At 44.9% G+C, this 21,209-nt stretch overlaps 1 protein-coding gene across 1 annotated transcript in view; it reads right to left on the minus strand.

The window, feature by feature from the left end:
• LOC311228351 (uncharacterized protein) overlaps window positions 1–21,118 on the minus strand; it is a 66,496-nt gene extending 45,378 nt beyond the window's left edge. The window contains exon 1 of the mRNA XM_084314261.1: window positions 21,084–21,118. The gene's annotated coding sequence lies outside the window, so the exon portion shown is untranslated. The remainder of the gene's footprint in view (window positions 1–21,083) is intronic.
• Window positions 21,119–21,209: the final 91 nt, after the last annotated feature.

Raw genomic sequence — 21,209 nt, forward strand, 5'->3', positions numbered from 1 at the left:
TATATTATTGATTGAAACATTATCACAAACGCATTATACTGTTGTCATGTGGGGGACCCACCAGAAGAAGGCATGCAACCTATTTTGGGTCCCGGACCATAGTTTCAGGGTTTTTGTACATTTAAAGTAAAATGTAATTAAGGCTGTGTACTGTATGCTGTTTGTTCTAATAGTAAATACAATTTTTAAAAGTCTGCAGGCTTATTGTTGATATTGTATATGTGGTTTTAACTTGAGTGTGTGTGTGTGTGTTTTCATGCCCAACAAAAGAGCAATTTACCTATCTCAAACCCAGCCCTCTTTTCTTGATCCCCCAATCACAACTGGAAGATCAGGAAAAGAGGGCAGGGCTTGATATAGATCAATACGGCAGGTATTGTTCTTCTATGAACACATAATGCACAAACAAAGGTTTTATTTCCAGGGGTGGAAAGGACTAGTACTCGCTAACTCACTCGCACGTTTAATTTAATACAATTTTATTTCAAACCTTTATTTCAACTCATAAGACACTGAGGTTACCCTAATTTACCCGAGGTTACCACATTGTCACCCCTCACCCTTCAGATGCCACTGACCTCCCCACAAAATTCCAGGACTTCTTTCAGGGAAAAGTGGATTCCATCTACCACCATCTCTCAATCCCTGCCCCCCCCCCCCAATTCCACTCACAATCCAATGTGTGATGGGGTGGGGGTGCTGGGCACTATACCACCCTTACTCTTAATCAGCCTCAGTGCTCCCTCTCCTCCTTTGCACCTGTCGATGCTCTCCAGGTGGCTAAGCTGTTCACCAAGACCTCCACCTGCTCCCTTGAGCCCTTACCCACAGTCCTGGTCAAAGCCGGCCTACATGCCGTGTGCCCTACCATCGTGGGAATAATTCATTCCTCCCTGGAATCGGGCAGGGTACCCTCTAGCTTCAAGACAGCATCAGTCACGCCCATCCTGAAGAAGCCTGGTCTGGACCCAGATGACCCTGGGAATTACCGGCCGATCTCCAACCTTCCTTTCCTGAGCAAGATCCTGGAAAGAGCAGTGGCTGCCCAACTGCACCAACACCTGTCCAACCATGAGCTCTATGAACCCTTTCAATCTGGCTTCAGGAAACAGCACAGCACAGAGACTGCCCTCACCAAGGTTACCAACGACCTCCTCATTGCCACCGATTCCGGTCATATCAGCATCCTCATCCTCCTGGATCTATCTGCGGCCTTTGACACGGTCTCCCACTCCATTCTCATAAACCGCCTCTCTGACCATCTGGGTGTTACTGGGACCGCTCTCACCTGGTTCGAGTCCTACCTCACTGACCGAAAACAGTTAATCTCCATCTGCAACTCCACCTCCACCCCTGCCCCAGTCAACCAAGGTGTGCCGCAGGGTTCCGTTCTTGGTCCACTCCTCTTCACAATCTACATGCTCCCCCTTGGTCACATCATCCGGAAACATGGTCTCAATTTCCACTCCTACGCTGATGACACTCAGCTCTACATCAGCACCTCACCCTCCACTCCTCTCCCCCCACAGCACCTCGTCAACTGCCTCCTTGACATCAAGGCCTGGATGTCATCCAATTTCCTGAAGCTAAATAGCAAGAAGACTGAGCTCATGGTTGTGGCCAAGCAGTCACTGCTCCGGAAGGTTGGAGATCTCCTCCTTGAAGTGGATGGCTGCTTAATCCACCCTTCCCCAGAAGTCCGCAACCTGGGCGTCATACTGGACTCTCCTTTCATTCCCATATAAAATCAATAACCAAATCAGCTTATTTCCATCTCAGGAACATTTCCAGACTCCGGCCATCTCTCCCCGACTCTGTAGCAGAGACTCTCATTCACGCCTTCGTCACCTCCCGTCTTGACTACGCAAACTCTGTCCTCGTAGGGCTACCCAGCAATGCCCTGAACAGGCTTCAATACGTACAAAATTCTGCTGCTAGGGTTCTCACCCACACCAAGTCCTGGCACCACATCACCCCCACCCTCATCCACCTCCACTGGCTTCCAGTCATGTCCCACATCAATTTCAAGATCCTCCTCATCACCTATAAAGCCCTTCACTCCCTTGCCCCCCGGTACCTGACCTCCATCCCTACATCCTGCCCCGGAGGCTGCGGTCCTCTGACTCCGGTCTCCTCGCCATCCCCACCACCAACATGCGGACTGTTGGTCCCAGAGCCTTCTCTGTTGCCGCACCCACCCTCTGGAACTCACTCCCTCCAAACATCCGTAGTGCTACATCCCTGCACTCCTTCAAATCCCAACTCAAAACCCACCTCTTCACCAAATTTGTAAATGACTGATTTCCCTCTTTTCTTTCCTTTTGTTTTAGTTGTTACGTTGTTCCCTGATCCCCTTCCCTTAGCATGCCCCCTCCTGTTAAGCGCCTTGGGTCTCCTGAAAGGCGCTATAAACATCTAAGATAATATTATTATTATTATTTACAGCAGCAATGAGCTTACACAACAAGATTCATTCAAATTCATTCAAATAAAGTTTTCATTCATTCATTCAAGACACAGTTTATCAGACATTTTAGATTATATTTCATACATATAGTTACAATAAAAAAGAATAAAGAATAAACATTTGCTAAGACAATTACAAGTCGACACACAATGGCCGGAGAATGATCATACTTTTAAATCCAGCAAAATAAGGAAGAACCTTCAGCTTCAGGAAGAAGGTTTATACAGTCACTCACTCACGCATTCACTCACACTTAGCCGCTCTCTGCCCCCTAGTGGCGTCTCACAGAACTTAGTGTAAGACCAGTTGAATCTACTGTATTGTATGTGAGAGCGCTTCGCATCTACGACACTGCATGCGTGTCCTTGTTCGTTATTACACCTCCCCTACTGTACGTCTAACATCGTCTGTCCATGTCCCTATAATGCAGAACTCGCCGCCACTGGTGGTATGCCCACTTGTCATTCATTTTCAGCTTTAGTTAATTGGCGGATGAATTTGCCAACGAGGTCTCGCTGTGCGAAATGAGAAGGGCACGCTTGATAATTACAGCAATCTAACAGCAAGCCCGTTTATACCCCACTAAGAGCATCTGTTTTACCCGCAGGAAGAGAAGCTGCTGGAAACAAAGGAGAAATACATCACTGCTCATATGCCGTGCAGGACACGCAGGATGAAATAATAATAACAATCAAACAATTACTATTGTTAAGTATAATTATTATAAATAATAAAAAGAAGGAGAAGAAAATGATAATGGAGAAGAATACGAAGACGACGAAGGGGAAAAGTAAGAACATTTGCCTTGTTAGGCTCACAGTGGTGAGAAAATAATGTGAACCCACAGCTTATTTGTTGCTTTTTTGGGTCATTTTTTTTTTAAATATAAATGAATAAATAAAGAAATGAACAAATGAACCCTTGAGAAGAGGAAACATATGAGTCTGTTTTGACGTTTTTTTTTAACATTTTTAAAACATCCATTTGAAAACCTAAAACCATCACATGCATGTTACAGATAAAATGTCATACATAATAACATTGATGCAAAATAAGAAAACAGAGAGCCTTTGAACCGGTGAAATGTCCAGACATCTGAAGTATGTTTATATCCGTGGGCAAAGCTTATTCAAAATATGGAACATGCATTCCGGGTTAGCAGGGGGTTTCACATATTCTTTCCTTACCACTGACTGTACATAAAAGCATAATTTACATCCCTTTCAGTCACACAGTACATTACCTAATGGGGTGTTAAAGGAACACATTGTGGGAAATGTGCTTATACTGTCTCCTCCAGAGTCAGAAAAGAAGATAGATAGCAATGTCCTCTCTGAGCTATCCGGCTGCAAGCTAGTCTATCTCAAATGAATGTAAGTGGATTGGCTAGTTTAAAACTCTGGGAGAGGTGTTTTTGGTCAACAGCTGATCCGTATCCGCTTCTATTAATTTGTGCTAAGCTAGGCTAGCTTTCTAGCTTTCTACTGAACACACAGAGAGAAAATTGGTATCTATCTTCTTGTCTGACTCTCTGGAGAAGACGGTAAGCGTGTTTCCAGGGGTGTAAAGTACTTGAGTAATTGTACTTCGTTACAATACTTAAGTACTGTTTTGGGGGATTTGTACTTTACTCAAGTATTATTAGGTTTGTATACTTGTACTTTTACTCAATTACATTTCAGAGAAAAAAAACATACTTTGTACTCCTTACATTTAAAATGCAGACCTACAAAGTACAAAGTACAAATCTCGCAGTTCCAACAATTTAAATTAGTATATTTGTTTCTCTGGCCGAACTAACATTAACGTTATTAATCCTGTGGCCGCAATTTATTTAAAAACAGACAATCAAATCCCCATCAATGGAAATGAACCCGCCCATACCCATGCTGATTGGTCCTTGTGCAAGACTAGAAAGCGGGGATCTTTGTGCTATCAGAAGAATAGACGGTGAGAAAAAAAGTTTTTACTTTTACTTTTTAGTACTTAAGTACATTTAAAAGTAGACACTTTTTAACTTTTACTCAAGTGTGTTTTTAGCCAGATTTTTATTTTTATTTATTTTCTTTACTATCTTTTTTCCCCCTCCTCTTTTTTCGATTTATCTCCCATCCCACTGTTAGTCGTTATGCCAATTCCCAACTCCCTTCCTGGTTGTTGCGCACTCCCCCCTACTGTTGGTCCGGGAGGCCGGAGACTATCACATGCTATCCTCCGACACATGCGCAGCCAGCCGGCAGCCAGCCTGGCAGCTCAGATTCTCACCGGGAGAGTGTAACGTGTGGAAGGTCACAATACCTCCCTCCAGATCCTTCCTTCACTGAGCAGGCGCCCCGACCGAACTGTAGGAGTATTTTTCTGTTTACAACGCCCAGGACCCACCCATCAGCTTTCCCACCCTCTAATACTGCCAATTGTATTAGTACGGACGACCAGCCAAACTGAAAACAATGTGGAGAGCTGGGATCGAACACGCAAACCCAGCGTCTCCAGCATTGGTGGTGAGTGCCTTGCCCACTGCACCACCTGGCCGCCCCTGAGTACGATTTTGAGACGGTACCCATACTTTCACGTGTACCCCTGGTCATGAAAACTACTTTTTTGAAATATTTTGTGTGTGTGTGTGAGCACAGCGGTGTCTGTGTTTATTATTATTTCATGAAATTGGGAAAATATCTTAATTTTACATATATGTTCATTGTGTCGAGCGAGTGGATTTTCAACAGAACCAGAGGCGAACCGGACCCCGTAGTCCACAGCGTGCCATACGCCGAAACACGAGCCCCCCATAGCCGGCACGCTCCAACGAGGAAGTGTACTGCACGGAGCACGTCTGGTCCTCCTCCCACCAGCGACCAGAGTTCAAGATTCCAGCCGTATAACCACTTGGAAGCGCCCGCAGGACATTTAGGTATCTATGAGCGCTTAGTAACGCTTCGCCTCAAAGCCGTTTCTGGCCGAATTAGTCATCGAATCTTTAATCTTTTTTTTTATTCGTATTCAGAGGTATTTCGTCGAGATATTTCGTCGAGTAATGTTGCGGCGGAAATGTGTAGAAATATGGTAAAAAAAACATTTATCCGTTTTTTTTCGATGAAAAAAAACGTTGTATCAAACAAACACAGATTTGAGTGGTTATAATTCCGAAATATGAGTAATCTGTTGAGAGATATATTGAGATTATGCTATTACTGTGAATCATGGGGGAAAAAAGTTTTAAAAATAGTAAACAGTTAAAATTATATGGCTTTAAACATGAGCCATCATTTCATCTCCTAAGCCCAGTGTGTGTCAGCAGTTCTAGGGAGGCACAAGGGTTCTGGGTACTTTTGACACCCCTGCGTGTTTCCAATCATATTGTTGGCGTGTTCCTTTAAGTATGGCTGCCCCCGTGTTTGATGTCATGAGAGTGTGGCTGTAGCCTCACAGAACCGCGCTCTCAGCAGAGACAGAGGAAACCGAGAGGTGGAGCTCCCATCAGCTCTGGGCAAATATAAGCAGACCTGGGACGTAAAATTGCTTATATCCAGTAAAAGTTGAGGAGACTAATTTGATTTAAATATTGAGCAACATATATATATTTAATTTTTTACATTGTATTGGCATTTTAAACTCGGAAAGTCATTTGACAGATATTTTTTAAAAGGGATTTCAGTTATATTTTGGGTGCATATTGATGACGTATTTAACCCATTTTCTTATACTGTATATATATATATTACAACTTATAGACAACAAGGGTAAACTGGGTTAGCAATTTGGCTAGGTTGACATCAAAATAAGAATATATTTTATTTAAAATAAAATAGCTAAATTGTAAGTAAAAGTAAAAGTGCACAAAACATTTGACTGGTATTAGGGTCTTAGAAATGTTTTGGCATTTCAAACTCGAAATGTAATTCAGCTGATCTTTTTTTTAAAGGGATTTGTGTTTTTGGATAGATGTTGATGACGTTTTTCACATTTTGTTGACAATGTACAAACAACAAGGCTAAGCTAGGTGAGCAATATTTTATATACAGTAGTATATTGTGAGAGAAAATGGTGGTTTTTCAATGTATGTGATGTATAGATTGGGGAGAGATGACAGCTAAAATGGTAAAACAACGAAATGTGCATGGAAGCAGGAGACGGTGATAGAACGGTGGTGGAACCAGTGGTTTCACAGGCACAGGCCGCGTCAGCGAGGGTTTTGTTATGAATTCCTTAGAGGAACATCTGAGATTAGAGTGTACTGTCTCCCAGGACAGGAGGGAGAGAGGTTCATCTTAATGAAACGTGAGTTTATTAGTGTTAAAGGTTATTCAGTTGTCATGACAACACGTCGCATGACAACCAGAAGGCGGGGCCGTCGTTGCGACGACGAACATCTATAAGTCGGACGGTGTTTCCGGGTGTAAGGCAGACTAGAATCTGACCGAGAGCGAGTAGGACTGAGATCACACAGAGGACCTTCTCTCCTCTCATCACGAGAGAGGGGGGGGGGGGGGGGAGGAAGAATGCCACGACATCAGTAGCTTCGGCTACCACGAGGATGGTCTTAGGCTAACGAACAGGCCTGAACACTATTGGACTGAATCACAAAAGGACAATCTGAACACACCGAAAGATCATTAGAATAGACTCTTCAAGGACGATACAATTTGATAACATCTGATAACATCTGATTATGAGGTTTCTGTTTAGAGAAATAAAACAACGCTTTTCCTCACAAGGTATCTCACGTTGTCGAAGTGTCGAATTCTTACGGAAGTGGAGGAGTATTATGGTTTATGGATTGCACTAATGGGGGAAGATAAGGATCTTATCTACCAGTATCGGAGACGTCAGGACCATTAAAAGTACACAACGCAGAGGAATTGGATGGAGAGCCAAACAGACGAAGACGTGATACTGGCCAGTTTGATCAGAATCTTACAGTTGGTGCCGTGACCCGGATTTGCAAGAGATTAAAACAACGGGAACAGTTGGTTGTTGATGACAGCCAGAAAGCAAGAGATAAGAACAACGGATAAAGACTTTTTCAATAATGGGGCGACAGTGGACAACAGTCATCAATGTGTGGGAGAATCATGATCGAAGCAAGGCCGGTCAGCCCTGGGAGAGAGCGGCGAGTCGAGCGGTCAGGAGGCGAACCAGCGCTGTAGGGGAAACAGCGCTCCGATCAAAAATGTGAGTTCACTGTGCACACGGTTGTTTTGATTTTAAGCCAAATAAAAACGAACAGATAGTGAATCCGTAAACGTAAACATTTCTAGTTTGACACAGAGAGAGAATGCCAGCTGTAATAATATGAGCAGAGAGCCATGGTGAAAATCGAGGGTGTTATCTACAGAGAATGAAAAGCAAACGAGGCAGGCTGCACAGTTTTGGTTTAAGGAGGGTAAATGCGAGATGAGGAAAGGGGGGGGGGGCGCTTGAATCAGATCGAAAAATTGTTATGGCGGGACTGTTTTCATAACAGAAGGAAAGTCGAAAGGAGATTGTACCAGTGTGTATTATGTCCGATCAGGCAAGAGTATTAGTCTGAGAAAGCGTCCCCTGATAATGGATAGGAAAGAGAGGAAAAACAGCTGTGTTTTTAGGCCGTGGAAGGAAGGGCAGCGTTTGTTTGTTTGAGAGAGTAGCCATTATGAGCGAGTCAAAATGGCCGTGAGCACCACGAGGAGATAACAACAGATAAAGAACCAGGAAGTGACACGTCAACTAAAACACCATGGAGGAGGAGTAGGTCGCCACCTAGTGGCGGAGGGGGGGTAGTGCTGGGGAGTTTTCATTACCCATAGGGGAATATTTAGAGTTTAATTCAATTAAGGAGTTTAATTGCGGAGGGGGGGGGGGGGTAGTGCTGGGGAGTTTCCATTACCCATAGGGGAATATTTAGAGTTTAATTCAATTAAGGAGTTTAATTGCGGAGGGGGGGGGGGTAGTGCTGGACAGTTTCCATTACCCATAGGCGAATATGTAGAGTTTAAGTTAATTAAGGAGTTGAATTTTTTCAAAATTACCAACTGCTTGTGTGTATACACGGTGGTGTATGTGAGAACTTTGTAAAGGAACTCAAAGTGTGGTATATAGAGCGACGGGACAGCTCCAGGGCGACGGTAGACAGCCCCGTAGGGTATAGAGCGACGGTGACAGCTGCAGGGCGATGGTAGACAGCCCCGTAGGGTATAGAGCGACGGTGACAGCTCCAGGGCGATGGTAGACAGCCCCGTAGGGTATAGAGCGACGGTGACAGCTCCAGGGCGACGGTAGACAGCCCCGTAGGGTATAGAGCAACGGTGACAGCTCCAGGGCGACGGTAGACAGCCCCGTAGGGTATAGGGCGACGGACAGCTCTGTTGTATGTTAGATGATAGTACGAGTACGTATGTGAGTTAGGAGCAGGGAACCAACCTGCTCTGTTGTATGTTAGAGCGATGCAAATAGTTTTAGGCACTGATTCTGGGTTTTTTGGTTGTTGCACTGTTTTTGGGTTATCACAAAGAGGCGGGAAGAGGGTCCGTGCGTGAGGATACCAAGTGCGTGGGATGCCAAAAGATAGGGGGACAGGGCTTATGTTGTGTGCTCGGTTGTATGTTATTATCATAATAATAAGATCGATATACAGGTTAATTAACTAAGTTTAATTATTAATTGATTAAATAAGAATTGCACAGAAAGATGGTGCAGTTATTTGAATGGGTTAATTATTGAATAAAGAGGGAGGTTGAATTCCAGTGGGGCCTTCTCACACCTAATAAATAGGCAGAGTCTTGAGGGGACACGTCACCAGAAAGAACTGGCGCGCGCTGGGGGTCACCCGTGGGACAAACGTAGAGCGCCGAGTGGGTATCGTTTAGCTGCTGGTGTCACGCCGGAAGACAACAAAACAGGGAACAGCCCTGTAGGATTAGATATGGGTGTTGAGAAGGTGGGGGACTAATAGAGAACAAATAGCGCCATGGGCTGTAGGACACTCACACCGTCCAACAGTCTGAAAGGGCGTGGCCATGGCAGGGGCTTGCAGAGGAAAAAAAATATATAGAGAACGAGCTGCAGGCCCAAAGCCACGGTAGACTAATAGAAAACACAGGGTCGAGTGTACAGAAAGACTGCCGGTGTTGTGTTTCTGCTTTCAAGGGGGGAATGACACCGACAGCGATGGAGATGGCCAGGAGACAGACTGGAGGAGGAGGAAGCCGCAGGGGCCAGGCACGGCAGCCTGGTACACAGATCGTCCACGACGAGAGAGAGGGCCGACGGCGGTGGAGATGAGCCTCAACCAAGATGACCGACGGGGCGGAGATGACCGACGGGGCGGAGACGGCCGACGAGGCGGAGTCCAGCGGTCGCAGGCGGTGTTTGCCCAGGGGAGAACGAGGCAGACATTGGAGGGGGTTTCCCTGCGGAGACGCTGTTTAGAGAGCGTTTTGAAACAACAGAGCACGGGCGGTGAATCATGAACAAACAGGGACTTCCTTTCAGAGTCAATCAGGAGATCGAGAGACGAGACAACAGCGAGAAGTCCTGTGTTCATTGATTAGGAGTATGAGATATAAATGGAGGATTCATATATAAGATATATGTATAGAAGGATATATATATATATAGAAGGTAGATAAGAGGGAGAACAGTAGAACAACAGGATATAATTATTGGGAGCAGACAGGGGGGCTCCAATGGTTATGAGTCGTTGGATGTTGTTGGTTTTGGTGGTCGGTTTCGGTTCCCTTTGTGCACGAAGGGGGGCGCAAACAGACATCAGGCAGCAGGATCACTGGGTTGACCGTGGGCCGTCTTCGTTTCTTGTGCACGAGAGACGAGGTTGGTTTGCTTCAACCACAGGCTATTTTTGGCATAATTAATTAAAAAACCAAATAATGATTTATGATTCTGAAGGGGTGATAAGAATCAAGGGGGGATTGAGAGAAAATGGTGGTTTTTCAATGTATGTGATGTATAGATTGGGGAGAGATGACAGCTAAAATGGTAAAACAACGAAATGTGCATGGAAGCAGGAGACGGTGATAGAACGGTGGTGGAACCAGTGGTTTCACAGGCACAGGCCGCGTCAGCGAGGGTTTTGTTATGAATTCCTTAGAGGAACATCTGAGATTAGAGTGTACTGTCTCCCAGGACAGGAGGGAGAGAGGTTCATCTTAATGAAACGTGAGTTTATTAGTGTTAAAGGTTATTCAGTTGTCATGACAACACGTCGCATGACAACCAGAAGGCGGGGCCGTCGTTGCGACGACGAACATCTATAAGTCGGACGGTGTTTCCGGGTGTAAGGCAGACTAGAATCTGACCGAGAGCGAGTAGGACTGAGATCACACAGAGGACCTTCTCTCCTCTCATCACGAGAGAGGGGGGGGGGGGGGGGAGGAAGAATGCCACGACATCAGTAGCTTCGGCTACCACGAGGATGGTCTTAGGCTAACGAACAGGCCTGAACACTATTGGACTGAATCACAAAAGGACAATCTGAACACACCGAAAGATCATTAGAATAGACTCTTCAAGGACGATACAATTTGATAACATCTGATAACATCTGATTATGAGGTTTCTGTTTAGAGAAATAAAACAACGCTTTTCCTCACAAGGTATCTCACGTTGTCGAAGTGTCGAATTCTTACGGAAGTGGAGGAGTATTATGGTTTATGGATTGCACTAATGGGGGAAGATAAGGATCTTATCTACCAGTATCGGAGACGTCAGGACCATTAAAAGTACACAACGCAGAGGAATTGGATGGAGAGCCAAACAGACGAAGACGTGATACTGGCCAGTTTGATCAGAATCTTACAATTATAAATATTTTATTTACAATATTGAAATTTACTGATATTTAATTGATTGATTGCTAGTCTACAGACAACTGTAGTTTTGTCAATGATGTGGTGTTGATTTGACGATTGGCCTCTTTTTAAAGGGGGACACCACTCAAATAAAACAGTATAACATGTTATTTCCACGGCTTAACCCTTTCACTACCACACTACAGAAGGTTAACCCTTTACTATCACACTACCGTCTGTAGTGTGATAGTAAAGGGTTAACCTTCTGTAGTGTCTTAGTGAAAGGGTTAACCTTCTGTAGTGTGGTAGTAAAGGGTTAACCTTCTGTAGTGTCTTAGTGAAAGGATTAACCCTTTGTCGTGTGGCAGTGAAAGGGTTAACCTTCTGTATTGTCGCAGTGAAGGGGTTAACCCTTTGGTAGTGTGGCAGTGAAAGGCTTAAGACAGTTCAATCAATATTTGTGAACATGAGCTATATTCTCTCCCAAAGTCAGAAGTAAGAATCAAACTTGTTTAAAAATATATATATATTTCAAAATGAGCCAAATGTCTTTATTCTATAGTATAGTGGTCTCAGTTCTGAAACAGAACATGAACTCAGAACATTCCCCTGGCTGTTCTCAGTGTCCTCTCTCTATACAATCTTTCCCAATGCATTGTCTATGGAGCAGGTTCAGACTTTATACCTGATGACATCACAACGTTGAGTTTCAACACTAGCTTTTGGATTTGGGAGAGAGTGGCCCATTTTACAAAGGTTTTACTGGTTTCCCCTTTCACCTTCTTTGCCAGCGCTCTCGTCATAATTATGATCCAAAAGCTGTTTTTTTTTTCTCCTCCTTTTTTCTGTATTTTTCTCCCATCCCAATTTAGTCGTTATGCCAATTCCTCCCCTCCCCTTCCTGGTCGTTGCGCACATTTGCCCCCCACTTGCCGGTCTAGGGAGCCCTGAAGACTATCACATGCTTCCTCCGATACATGCAGAGTCAGCCAGCCACTTCTTTTTTCACCTGACAGCGAGGACTCTCACCGGGAAGTGTAACGCGTGGGAGGATCACACTACCTCCCCCAGTTCCCCCCCTCGCTGTGCAGGCGCCCTGACCGACCTGTAGGAGTCGCTGTTTACAACGACCAGGATACACCCCACCGGCAATTGGCACCGACACTGCCAATTGTATCAGTATGGACGACCACCAAGCCGGAGGCACCGCTGACAGCCGGATTCGATACCAGTGTCTCTTGCGGTGGTAGGCAGACGCTTAGTCCGCTGCGCTACACGGCCGCCTGATCCAAAAGCTGTTTATAAACCTAACCCTTATAATTATTAGCCTAATTACAATGCCGATGATAATAATACTTTTATTTATAATGCAGCATTAAATGTAGTTTACAAAGACCTTCCCACAAAACAGATAAAACGTTCAAAACAGGTCCAAAAAAACATATCAAAACAATATCAGACCATAAATCAAAGCATTAACAAGTCTAAATACAAGCACTTTAAAAAAAATATACCACATTAAAGCAAGTTTAAACTGAACTTTAAAAGACAGAACTGTTTCAGAAAAGCCTCATTTCCTCTGGCCGTTCCACAGTCTAGGGGCCCTTAATGGCAAATCGTCTCTCGTCTCAGCGAGTCCCATTCAGCAGTGTCTCCAGAGGCTTTACTTATGGTTAATGTCTGGTCTGTTTGCGCCAGCCTTGACACAGTCGAGGGGAACCCGGTTAATCACGTTCACCCAGACACACAAATGCAAACAGCCATTAATTTCTGCCACCGACTGACTGGCGGGAGGGCGCCTGGGTTATGTTGTGAGAATTATAGTTTGGTCAAAAGAAAACATTTTCAACTCACCCAAATGATCAGAAAATGGTTGTGGATATGAGATTGTGTTGTAGAAGCTTTGCTGTGTAACTTGTTATTTGTGAATGCTGAGGTTACCCACCTTTTCAGGCTGATATCAAATTAAATTCATAGTATGTATGTTAGGCAGGCAGGTGTTTAAATCACGCCCCAAACATCATTTATTTGCTTTGGCTTTTTACACAGTTTGAGAGACCTGCCTTTTTATGTGACATATTGTACTATGTTTTTTATTGTGTGTTTTTATCTTTTTATCTTATGTTGTGGGACTTGTACAGCACTTTTGTCAACTTTGTTGTTTTTAAATGTGCTCTATAAATAAAGTGGATTGTATTGGATTGTATGTATGATAGTAGGCTAAGTAGTATCAGAGTAGTGCAAGTTACATAGAAACCAGGTATTCTTTAGGAAAAATAACAAAATAATAATATACTGGAATTTCTTTATATATATATATACATATCACCAAACAACAGTGTCTGCGATATTATGGATTTACCCTGACCGCTGGCACCACAATATCCTTAGTGTTAACACCATAGCTGCGGGAAGTAGGGGTGCTGAGGGCGCTGCAGCACTCCCAAGCACCCCCACCTAGAGGTGCAGCACCCCCTCGTGCTACGAACGGATATTGATGCAAAATAAATGTCACATTATTATAATTTTTCTTTGTATCCACTTTTTTCTCCTTATTTTTTCAATTTTTTCTCCCATCCCAATTTCGTGTTTCCAATTCTCCCCTCCCCTGTCTTGAACGTTGCTCGACTATGCCCCCCACTGGTCGGTTGTAGGGAGGATAGAAGCCTTGCATCACATGTCCCCTCCGGTACACGAGAAGGCAGCCTGTCACATCTTTATAATTGTAGTTTGGTGCCGAAACCCGGTAGATAGGAGCGTTTTGGATCGCTCTAGAGGGGGCGAGGACGAACGGCGGACTGAAATTGAAAGAAGGAGACGAAAGCAGGGCACAATCAGAGGTGTTACTACGCAGGTTTTGAATCAGATGGACATTGAGATTGACAAGAAAACTCAGAATGTTGATCACTTGAGCACTTATTGGATGTACTGGGAGTTAAAGAAGACAGTTTGTTGGAACCTGACAGTGAAATAGAATAGCTAACTCTGATGGACGATTTGGATGCTGAGATTGAAGCCGCGGAGATGTATAAGGAGCTTGTCATTATGTTGAACTGATTGCGTGGTCGGCACAGCACCCCCTACTGGCATGGTTAACACATTAGCTTTCACTAGAATCTTTTCATGCACATTCATGACCCCTAGAGGAGGAAGCCTATTGATTTCGGTGACCCTGTGATCTTTCCTCTAGCGCCTCCGTCAGGCCAAACGTATTTGCCCTACCCATAGCAAGGAGGCCTGTGGAGTTCTGAGTCATCTGGCGTCATGCTGCTGCTAGATGTAGTAAAAGTAGAAACACCCAGAGATCAAATAGTATTCTGGCCAAAGTGAAAGTCCTCCATTCAAAATCGACTTAAGTAAAAGTGGAGGGGTATTTGATATTGAATGTAGTTAAGTATCAAATGTAAAAGTACACATTCTATGTGATGTCTGTGTATTCCAGTTTGGGGAGGATTGATTGAATTGATTGAACACTTTATTTAACAGATTGCAGAATGGGTACAATACAGTACGGCTCAATAAACACAATTGTTAAGGGGATGCAGACCAGAGAAAGACTTTCGTCTTGTTTACATCAGGGTCCCCCATTTTCAATTCATAGTGACATTTATGACATACACAACATACAGATATAAGAATATAATCTAATCTAATCATGACATTTATGACATACACAACATACAGATATACAGATATAAGAATATAATCTAATCTAATCATGACATTTATGACATACACAACATACAGATCTACAGATATAAGAATATAATCTAATCTAATCATGACATTTATGACATACATGACATACAGATATACAGTACGGTTACATTTGTGACATACAAGATATGCAAACATACAGTACTGTTAAACAGATCCTAACAGTAAATATATACATTCGAGGGGGAGGGAAATGTACATTAGGAGGGGGTGGGTGGGTGTTCGGACATTTACAGAGATCCTAACAGAAAATATATACATACGGGGGGGAGGAGACTGTACATTGGGAGGGGGTGGGTGGGGGGAGGGGGGTCCAAGGTGCAAGCATAGGGGGGGGGGTTGGACATTTACAGGGGCCAGTTTCGAATTGCAGCCTCCCGTAGGTGCTCTTTGAGAGCGGTTTTGAAGGTGGGTAGGGATTCACATTATTTTATGGCTGTGGGTAGGGTGTTGCACATTGATGTGGCATAATTGCGAGGCGTGTTTAGTCCCTTGTTTGAGACAAATCTGGGTTGAACAGGTACCTTAGTGGTGTAGTGTATCTTGTAGACCAGGCCCATTGCAAGTTGCTGTACTCTGTTTTACTCTGTCACCAAGTCTGCCTTGGTCAACACACATAGACACAGTAGTAAAGAAGGCGAAACAGCGCCTCTACCACCTGAGACAGTTAAGGAAGTTCAGAGTATCGGGGAAGATACTCCAGTCCTTCTACTCAGGAGCTGTAGAGAGCATCTTGACCGGAAACATCACTGCCTGGTATGGAAACAGCACGGCACAAGACAAGAAGGCCCTACAGAGAGTGGTGCGCTCAGCCGAGCGTACCACGGGTATTGCACTACCTCCCCTGCAGGTTCTATACAACAAGAGGTGCAAATCCAGAGCCTGCAGGATAATGAAAGACCCTCACCACCCCAATAACAGCCTGTTCCAGCTGCTGAGGTCAGGCAGACGCCTGCGAACCCCAGCTACTAGGACAGAGCGGCTTAGGCTCAGCTTCTTCCCCCAGGCCATCAGAGCCCTGAACAATGAACATTGAGTGCCACAGAACACTGAACTATCCACACACAAGCACACATGAACACACACACGACACACACGCTGTGCACGCTCAGACACTAGCAGCCACTTAACACTTTAACATGAGCGGGCACACACTCATGCCGCACACTTATGGCCAAAAGGAAAGGCCACTTTAAATTAGAATAACAGGAACAGTGTATTGCACTACCAAAGCTACCTAGCATGTCCTATATGCTCTGTAAATAACTATGTACAGATACCGAGATGTCACACCATGTTACCTGTTACCTGTTTATTGCACAATGTTTTTTTTTTTTATTGGATTCTATTATATGTTGTACCACTGTATTGCACATCGTTGCGGGCAAGACCACCCGCATTTCATTGTATACTTGTATGCCGTGACAATTAAAACTCTTGACTTGACTTGCCTTCTACCACCTCAGGAACATCTCCCATCTCCGACCCTCACTCTCAGACTCTGTGGCGGAGACCCTGATCCACTCATTTGTCACCTCCCGGTTGGACTACTGTAATGGAGTCCTGTTCGGGGTACCCAGCAAAGCCCTGGACAGGCTCCAGTATGTCCAGAACTCAGCTGCCAGGGTTCTCACTCACACCAAGCCCTGGCAGCACATCACCCCCACCCTCATCCATCTCCACTGGCTTCCAGTCAGGTTCCGCATCACCTTCAAACTCCTGCTCCTCACCTACAAATCCCTCCATGCCCTCGCCCCCCGGTACCTGTCTGATCTCCTCCACCAGTACACTCCATCCCGGAACCTACGATCCTCTGATCTAGGTCTCCTCTCCTCCATCCCTCGCACCAGGTTACGGACTTTTGGGGACAGAGCCTTCAGCGTGGCATCCCCTACCCTCTGGAACTCTCTCCCCCCCGAAATCCGCAACGCCCCAACCCTGGACACCTTCAAATCCGCTCTAAAAACACACCTCTTCACCAAGGCTTTCCCCATCAGTTAGTTTTAGATTAAATTAGGTCCATTATCCCCTACTTTCCCTCATCCCCTCTTCCCCCTCCCCCCCCTACTTTCCTTGCCCTATTTTTTGTCCTGATTGTAAAGCGACCTTGGGTTCTATGAAAGGCGCTATATAAATTTGATTTATTATTATTATTATTATTATTATTATTTTAGGGAACTTTCTATTTTTACTCCACTACATTTCAAAGGAAATATTGTATTCTTTTTTACTCCATTATAAAATTTTGTTACTTTGAAGGAACTGATTTTGCATAGAAACCATGCCGATGAAGATAATGTATCTTCAAATGTGAAGCGTGCCGCCTTCAAGAGGACGTGACAAGAGCCAGGAGGACCCAACATTTACAAGTCACTGGGTCGAGGGTTGAATCCAACCCAATATTTCCTTTGAAATGTAGTGGAGTAAAAATAGAAAGTTCCCTAAAATGAAAACACTCAAGTAAAGTGCAAATGTCTTGACGTTGTACTTAAGTAAAACATGAATCACTCCTCAATGGCTTGAGTTAGGGGCCCGGGTCACAAAAGGTGGATCGGCCGTTCGGGTTTATACTGTCTGCTGTCAGGTTTATACTGTCTGCTGTCGGGTTTATACTGTCTGCTGTCAGGTTTATACTGTCTGCTGTCAGGTTTATACTGTCTGCTGTCAGGTTTATAATGTCTGCTGTCAGGTTTATACTGTCTGCTGTCAGGTTTATACTGTCTGCTGTCAGGTTTATACTGTCTGCTGTCAGGTTTATAATGTCTGCTGTCAGGTTTATACTGTCTGCTGTCAGGTTTATAATGTACCTGATGTCAGGTTTATACTGTCTGCTGTCAGGTTTATACTGTCTGCTGTCAGGTTTATACTGTCTGCTGTCAGGTTTATAATGTACCTGCTGTCAGGTTTATACTGTCTGTTGTCAGGTTTATACTGTCTGCTGTCAGGTTTATAATGTCTGCTGTCAGGTTTATACTGTCTGCTGTCAGGTTTATACTGTCTGCTGTCAGGTTTATACTGTCTGCTGTCAGGTTTATACTGTCTGCTGTCAGGTTTATAATGTCTGCTGTCAGGTTTATACTGTCTGCTGTCAGGTTTATACTGTCTGCTATCAGGTTTATACTGTCTGCTGTCAGGTTTATACTGTCTGCTGTCAGGTTTATACTGTCTGCTGTCAGGTTTATACTGTCTACTGTCAGGTTTATACTGTCTGCTGTCAGGTTTATACTGTCTGCTGTCAGGTTTATACTGTCTGCTGTCAGGTTTATAATGTCTGCTGTCAGGTTTATACTGTCTGCTGTCAGGTTTATAATGTCTGCTGTCAGGTTTATACTGTCTGCTGTCAGGTTTATAATGTACCTGATGTCAGGTTTATACTGTCTGCTGTCAGGTTTATACTGTCTGCTGTCAGGTTTATACTGTCTGCTGTCAGGTTTATAATGTACCTGCTGTCAGGTTTATACTGTCTGTTGTCAGGTTTATACTGTCTGCTGTCAGGTTTATACCGTCTGCTGTCAGGTTTATACTGTCTGCTGTCAGGTTTATACTGTCTGCTGTCAGGTTTATACTGTCTGCTGTCAGGTTTATACTGTCTGATGTCAGGTTTATACTGTACCTACTGTCAGGTTTATACTGTCTGCTGTCAGGTTTATAATGTCTGCTGTCAGGTTTATACTGTCTGCTGTCGGGTTTATACTGTACCTACTGTCAGGTTTATACTGTCTGCTGTCAGGTTTATACCGTCTACTGTCAGGTTTATACTGTCTGCTGTCAGGTTTATACTGTCTGCTGTCAGGTTTATACTGTCTGCTGTCGGGTTTATACTGTCTACTGTCAGGTTTATACTGGTCAATGGTCTCTAACTACACACCCTCAAGACCCCTACGCTCTGCATCTTCTGGCCGCCTCAGACCTACTCCTATCCAAGCTCCGGGAGGGTCATCAAAGAGAAGTCGCCTATTCTAGTGGGCGGCTAGGTGGTGTAGTGGGCAAGGCACTCGCCACCAGTGTGGAGACGCTAGGATTCGCGTGTTCGAATCCAGCTCTCCACATTGTTTTCAGTTTAGCTGGTCGTCCGCAGTAATACACATTGGCCGTATTACGGGGAGGGAAACTGAAGGGTGGGGATCGGGCGTTGTGAACAAGCGACTCCTACAAGTCGGTTGGTGCGCCTGCGCAGTAGAATCAGGAAGTGTCGGGGGCAGCGTGAGCCTCCCACGCGTTACTCCTCGACACTGAGAGATCGAGCTGCGCAGGTGAAAAGATGCGACTGCTGTTACCTCAAGTACCGGAGGGGACTTGTGCTATGTATGACTTAGTCCACATTGCAGCCGGCTTGTGGGAGGCAAGAAACAGCGTTCGTGACAGGGGAGGGTTGAATTGGATGATACGAAATTGGGATGGGAGAAAATATAGAAAAAATTGGAGAAAAAGTGGATCAAAAAAAAAAGAGAAGTCGCCTATTCTCAGTCCTTGCCCCACAATGGTGGAATGAACTACCCACCCCAGTTAGGACAGCCGAATCACGTCCAATCTTTCGCCGTCGACTAAAGACGCACTTCTTCAACCATTATCTGAATAAAAAAAAGAAAAAAAACGATAAAAAAAAAATCTAACCCTAACTAACCGTACTGTCATGCACTTGTCCTAATAAACTAACCTACACTGTAGAACTCAACACTTTGATGAACATTGTTGCTCAGCTGATAGTTGTGCCCTTCCTGATGGCTTGTCGTACAGAACTTGTAAGTCGCTTTGGATAAAAGCGTCAGCTAAATGACTAAATGTAAATGTACTGTCTGCTGTCAGGTTTATACTGTACCTACTGTCAGGTTTATACTGTACCTGCTGTCAGGTTTATACTGTCTGCTGTCAGGTTTATACTGTCTGCTGTCAGGTTTATACTGTCTACTGTCAGGTTTATACTGTCTGCTGTCAGGTTTATACTGTCTGCTGTCAGGTTTATACTGTACCTACTGTCAGGTTTATACTGTACCTGCTTTCGGCCACATGTGTAGTTATTTGCCATTGTGAGCATCGAGTTCACCACATTTCTATTTCACTACACAACTGTGTGGACAGTCACCCACACATCCTTCTCCCATTCTGTCAAACAGCATCGCTGCCGCCGCCGCTGTCTTCTCTCGCTCCCGGCCCGGCGAAGTAACCTCGTTCCCAGTTTTCATCTCCTCTGTGAGATAAAGCCTGGTAAAGCGCTACGGAAGCTGCCTCCAAACGGACCAAACTTTTCCCGAATCCTGTCGGCAAACAAGCTATAGAACGTCCGGTCATGTAGTAAATTCTTCAGGCAAAGCCGTTGCAGTGGCTTAAACGAGGGACATAGTGTGCACTTCACACGTTTCTATAATTGTTTTGTCTGTAGCCGGTACTTCCTGTACTTCCGTTTTCATACTTTAGGAGGCATAGCTTTACCAGCCTACAGGCGAAGAGAGAGAGAGGAGAGAGAGAGAGAGAGAGAGAGGAGAGAGAGAGAGAGAGAGAGGAGAGAGAGAGAGAGAGGAGAGAGAGAGAGAGAGAGAGAGGAGAGAGAGGGGGAGGGAGGAGGGAGAGAGAGAGGAGAGAGAGAGAGAGAGAGAGAGAGAGAGAGAGAGAGAGATGGAGAGAGAGAAGAGAGAGAGGAGAGAGAGAGAGAGAGAGAGAGAGAGAGAGAGAGAGAGAGAGAGAGAGAGAGAGAGAGAGACGAGTGAGGAGGAGAGAGAGAAGAGAGAGAGAGAGAGAGAGAGAGAGGGATGGTTTAAACACCGCGGGGAGGGCACTCTGATTGGCCGGCAGGCGCACAAGGTTTGATTGAGAAGACCAGAGGAAGCAGCAGTAATTGCCCCGGGCCTCGTGATCTTCCCCGAAAAGCACATTTGTCCCCGAGACACCGGGAGATCCCCCCGCTTGCGGCGGATGTGATTGCCGCTCTCGAGTCTCAGGCATCAAAAAATGGTAACTAAGTTGGACAAAGGCGAAATTGCTATGGCGCAACACAGTAAATCGCTTCCCACACAACGAGGCTCTCGCTCTCTCTCTCTCTCTCTCTTGACGGACTGCGTGCCTCGTCCTTGCCACTTAAATCTCAAAAGCGGACAAACCTCTCTACACATAATTACCTTCGACGCCTCGTCGCGAGGGATGTGGCCGCTTCTTTCCCCACACAGCCCCCTTCAAAAGAGAGACCGGAGACTGCCAGACGGCCGTGGAGGCGGAGAGGGGCGGGACGGGGGTTGCTCTCGGGT

This window comes from Notolepis coatsorum (genome assembly GCF_963971535.1).
Source record: "Notolepis coatsorum genome assembly, chromosome: 1".
NCBI lineage: Eukaryota > Metazoa > Chordata > Actinopteri > Aulopiformes > Paralepididae > Notolepis > Notolepis coatsorum.